General features: G+C 38.9%; 1 long non-coding RNA gene across 1 annotated transcript in view; it reads right to left on the minus strand.

The window, feature by feature from the left end:
* The window catches only part of LOC138946645 (uncharacterized), an 8910-nt gene extending 6532 nt beyond the window's left edge, over positions 1 to 2378 (minus strand). Inside the window, exon 1 of the long non-coding RNA XR_011449387.1 lies at positions 2299 to 2378. This is a non-coding gene — a long non-coding RNA (uncharacterized lncRNA). The remainder of the gene's footprint in view (positions 1 to 2298) is intronic.
* Positions 2379 to 5751: the final 3373 nt, after the last annotated feature.

Genomic DNA, 5751 nt, shown 5'->3' on the forward strand with positions numbered 1-5751 from the left:
TTTGTGTTCGCATATAGATCTCAAGAATGAACGGACCGATCGTCACCAAACTTGGTGAACAGGTTCTATACATTCCTGAGACGGTCCTTACAAAAATTGGGACCAGTCAAACACACGGTTAGGGAGTTATTGGTGGATTAAGATTCTACAAGGACTTATAGAGGCACATATTAATGGTCAAAGGGAAATAACCTTCTCAGTTGGTGGCAGTGAGAATGGTTATTTCTCCTTGACCAACGGGGGTGTTTTTCCTACCTCCTCGGAGGAATTTCTTGTTTTATTTCTCTCCTTAGCAATCCTTGAACACACAAACTAAAATTTGGAGCGTCACACAATTTCACATGGTGACAGTACATGATGTGACCTTTTCGTCCGGGAGGTTTATACCTGTGGTCGCTCAGTTTTTTGCTGCGTGGTTATGGAGTTATGAACATGAACAGAAAAAGTAAATAGCTGACAGTTAGGTACAACTGTACAGGTGAGAACAGCTAAATAATCTTAATCATGAACAGCAGCAAAGTCTTAAAGAAACCAAGAAAATATTTCCAAACTGTTCAAACGGCTCGAATCAAAGATTGCATAACAACCCCAGATGTAGTAGTCTCAGTGAGAGCTTTTTTTTTTCGTCGATTATGATTTTGGGCTGTTTGGGCATTTTTTAGTCGGACTGTTAAATATATTGGATGGAAATATGATCAGTTAATTCAAAAAGAGAATTTTTGTCCTGATTCAGTTTAAACATTCAAAAACGAGGACTGTTTGTTCTAACCTGCTGTGCTACCAATACCGTGTGCATGTACACAGCCGTGACCAGAAGACAGATAGATCTTCTTCTTCTTCGTTCATGGGCTGAAACTCTCACGTTCACTCATGTTTTTGCATGAGTGGGGTTTTACGTGTATGACCGTTTTTACCCCGCCATTCAGGCAGCCATACGGCGATTTCGGGGGAAGCATGCTAGGTATTTTTGTGTTGTTATTACCCACCGAACTCTGACATGGATTACAGGATCTTTTCCGTGCGCACTTGGTCTTGTGCTTGCGTGTACACACGAAGGGGGATAAAGCACTAGCAGGTCTGCACATAAGTTGACCTGGGAGATCGGACAAATCTCCACACTTCTTAACCCATCAAGCGGTCGTGGCCGGGATTCGAACTCACGACCTCCCGATTAGGAGGCCGATGTCTTACCACTACGCAAATGTTTGATGTTGATATACACGGGCGAATGCTGAATATCATTATTTAAAATGTGTATAATAAGGCCAAGTCATGTGTTTTGTCCGGTAACCAAATTTCCGATTTCTTACAACGTTTTACCGGTGTCCATCAAGGGGAACATTTGTCACCTGCATTTTTTGCTTTCTGTGTAAACGATTTACAAACTTGTATGTTTGATGAAACAGAACACCTACCAACTATTGAACGAGAAGTTACTGTGTTGGATTAACAACCAGATGATGCAAGTTGATGTTCAAAATGTTTTATTTTGTTATTTGCAGATGATACAACCATTTTAGCGGAATCACCAGAAGCACTTCAAAACTCGTTTAATGTGTTGTCCGAATGTTGTGATTAGTGGAATTTGCGGGTTAACGCAAAAATAACCAAAAATAGTTGTTTTTCAAGAGGTAAAATACGAAAACTGCCATTATTTAAATATAAAGATGAACTAGTTGAGGTCGTGTTTGTTTTTTAATGTATGTTTATATTTATTTTTATTATAATAATAAGTTTAATAAAACACAAAAGTTGTTATATGATAAGGCCTCTCGGGCAATGTTTAGTCAGTTAAAGAAGTGTAGAAAATTGCAAGGATCTTGAGATATTAGTTCATGATCTGTTTCATAATTGTTTGTTTGCCTGTCTACTTTAAAGACTTTTGAGTCGACGTACTAGTAAATGTAACGTGTTGTTTTGTCAATGATGAACGTTCCAATAAACTACCAGTCTTGGTTTTTGATTCTGAATTATGGAACGCTGGCAGTCTGTCTGCTTTTGGATGTTAGCTTAGTGCGGATAAACTTTAGTTGATGCCTCGAAACATTTCATGGATGAGATTTCAAAAACCGCAGGACGCATTCTGGGAGAGTGTTCCTAAATCAGGTCTTACAGTGTAAATATTGTAAACAACAATGACGATAAAAACACCAACAGCAACATTTGCTTATATATGAATGATATGCATATATTGAATCAGTCAACTCAATGTGTCCTCAATCTGTGTATCAGCTAGCTTAAGTATTATTTCAACATCAACAAATCAGAAAAAGATCAATAAAGTCACGATATACTCACCACTGAAGGCTCCCATTTTGCCAGGGTCCACCAAGAGCAGTCGGAGCAGAAGTGTCCAAACTGCATAATTCCTCACTTTTATCATGTGTTTCTCGGTCATCCACGGTCGTCAATACTAACAGATCAAGCGGCAATCCCAAACTGTGATTGGCTGAAACTGGTGAAAAGGAAGTCCTACCCCTATAAACACCCCCTCGCTTGTTCTACACCTTACCGCTCCCCCGGGGAAAACAACAATGCCAAATGAGGTCGCAGCTGCTGACTCTATGGTTTGTTTTATTTCTTTATTCTCTTTCTTCCTTCTTTTTATATTTAGTCAAGTTTTGACTAAATATTTTAACATCGAGGGGGAATCGAAACGAGGGTCGTGGTGTATGTGCGTGTGTGTGTCTGTGTGTGTGTGTGTGTGTAGAGCGATTCAGACTAAACTACTGGACCGATCTTTATGAAATTTGACATGAGAGTTCCTGGGTATGAAATCCCCGAACGTTTTTTTCATTTTTTTTGATAAATGTCTTTGATGACGTCATATCCGGCTTTTCGTGAAAGTTTAGGCGGCACTGTCACGCCCTCATTTTTCAACCAAATTGGTTGAAATTTTGGTCAAGTAATCTTCGACGAAGCCCGGACTTCGGTATTGCATTTCAGCTTGGTGGCTTAAAAATTAATTAATGACTTTGGTCATTAAAAATCTGAAAATTGTAAAAAAAAAACAATTTTTATAAAACGATCCAAATTTACGTTTATCTTATTCTCCATCATTTGCTGATTCCAAAATCATATAAATATGTTATATTCGGATTAAAAACAAGCTCTGAAAATTAAATATATAAAAATTATTATCAAAATTAAATTGTCGAAATCAATTTAAAAACACTTTCATCTTATTCCTTGTCGGTTCCTGATTCCAAAAACATATAGATATGATATGTTTGGATTAAAAACACGCTCAGAAAGTTAAAACAAAGAGAGGTACAGAAAAGCGTGCTATCCTTCTTAGCGCAACTACTACCCCGCTCTTCTTGTCAATTTCACTGCCTTTGCCATGAGCGCTGGACTGACGATGCTACGAGTATACGGTCTTGCTGAAAAATGGCATTGCGTTCAGTTTCATTCTGTGAGTTCGACAGCTACTTGACTAAATATTGTATTTTCGCCTTACGCGACTTGTTTAGTTTTATGTGTGTATTCTTTTAATACCTTTTCCTTGTTTTCTTTAGGGTGGGGGACTGAACCTTTCTTTCTGACAGGTAATCGGCGAGGGGTAACGGTTTAACTCATTAGGGCCCCCTTAAGTTTTTTTCCAAAGCAATCAGATCTTCAAGCTAGTATCATAAGTGAGGCACCACAAGACCACTCATTTCCCAGGCATGAAATACAGTCACTAACATTTTACACAGCGCTCAATACCTTTAAGTGAATATGAAGAAAGCTTTTTTAACTTTTCGCAGTGCCGTATTAGATTTATTCAGAGACCTTGTGATTAAGATAATAACGACGATGACGGTGATGCTGCAAGCTGCTGTTATTACATTTAGTCAAGTTTTGACTAAATGTTTTAACATAGAGTGGGAATCGAGACGAGGGTCGTGGTGTATGTGTGTGTGTGTGTGTGTGTGTGTGTGAGTGTGTGTGTCTGTCTGTCTGTGCGTGTGTGTGTGTGTAGAGCGATTCAGACCAAACTACTGGACCGATCTTTATGAAATTTTACATGAGAGTTCCTGGGAATGATATCCCCGGACGTGTTTTTCTTTTTTTCGATAAATACCTTTGATGACGTCATATCCGGCTTTTTGTAAAAGTTGAGGCGGCACTGTCACACCCTCATTTTTTTAATCAAATTGATTGAAATTTTGGCCAAGCAATCTTCGACGAAGGCCGGACTTTGGTTTTGCATTTCAGCTTGGTGGTTTAACAATTAATTCATGACTTTGGTCATTAAAATTCTGAAAATTGTAACAAAAATATTTTTTTTTATAAAACGATCCAAATTTACGTTCAGCTTATTCTTCATCATTTTCTGATTCAAAAACCATATAAATATGTTATATTTAGATTAAAAACAAGCTCTGAAAATTAAAAATATAAAAATTATGATCAAAATTAAATTTTCGAAATCAATTTAAAATCACGTTCATCTTATTCCTTGTCGGTTCCTGATTCCAAAAACTTATAGATATGATATGTTTGGATTGAAAACACGCTCAGAAAGTTAAAACGAAGAGATGTACAGAAAAGCGTGCTATCCTTCTCAGCGCAACTACTACCCCGCTCTTCTTGTCAATTTCACTGCCTTTGCCATTAGCGGTGGACTGACGATGCTACGAGTATACTGTCTTGCTGAAAAATTGCATTGCGTTCAGTTTCATTCTGAGAGTTCGAAAGCTTGACTAAATGTTGTATTTTTGCCTTACGCGACTTGTTTCTACTGCAGTTGCTGCTGATGTTGCTGCTACTGATGATGACTACGACGACTATTAGGATGCTGCTGCTGCTGTTGCTGCAACTACTGATGATGATGATGATGATGATGATGATGATGATGGAAATTGAGACGAGGGCGGTGGTGTGTATGTATGTATGTATGTGTGTATGTATGCATGCATGCATGTGTGTGTGTGTGTATGTGTGTGTATGTGTGTGTGTGTGTGTGTGTGGGTTTGTGTTTGTGTATGTCTGTCTGTCTGTCTGTCTGTCTGTCTGTCTGTCTGTCTGTCTGTCTGTCTGTCTGTATGTATGTATGTATGTATGTATGTGTGTATGTGTATGTATGTCTGTGTGTCTTTCTGTGTGTCTGTGTGTCTGTATGTCTGTGTGTCTGTCTGTTTGTCTGTCTGTATGTATGTATGTCTGTGTGTCTTTCTGTGTGTCTGTGTGTCTGTGTATCTGTCTGTCTGTCTGTATGTCTGTATGTATGTCTGTCTGTCTGGATGGATGGCTGTCTGTCTGTCTGTCTGTCGTTACATATGGGCAGAATATACCTGCGCAGTTTCAGCGGCACAGACGACGCACGGCCTATTATTTATGCCGCGATAGGGATTATGACGAGTACTTGGCCTGTTTTCCTTTCAGGCAACGTGTAGCGGGCTGGGATAATCTGCAGTGCGTCGTTGGTCCTGCTGAAGTTACATATGTGAGCGGAGCCCCATAGGTGGGCGCCAGGTCTTAGCTAGCTTGCGTATTTCGTGTGTTATGCTATTCCTACTGCTGCAGGTAACGAGCGCATGAGCGTTCAAAAATGGAAAGTTTTGCGTCAACTTTGAGGGGTACCATGACAAAAAGCGACGTATTTCAGCAATTACATAAAACATTCAGGATATTATGCATACATACAAGAAATACTTAAAATAACTTTAAAAGTCATATTGTTCGGATAGACAGCAATACGTTTTCTCAATTGGCGAGTTTCTTCATAAGGATAATTTAAGTCAGGACTTCCCAAAGGTTCAGTTC

Source organism: Littorina saxatilis, linkage group LG14, assembly GCF_037325665.1.
Source record: "Littorina saxatilis isolate snail1 linkage group LG14, US_GU_Lsax_2.0, whole genome shotgun sequence".
NCBI lineage: Eukaryota > Metazoa > Mollusca > Gastropoda > Littorinimorpha > Littorinidae > Littorina > Littorina saxatilis.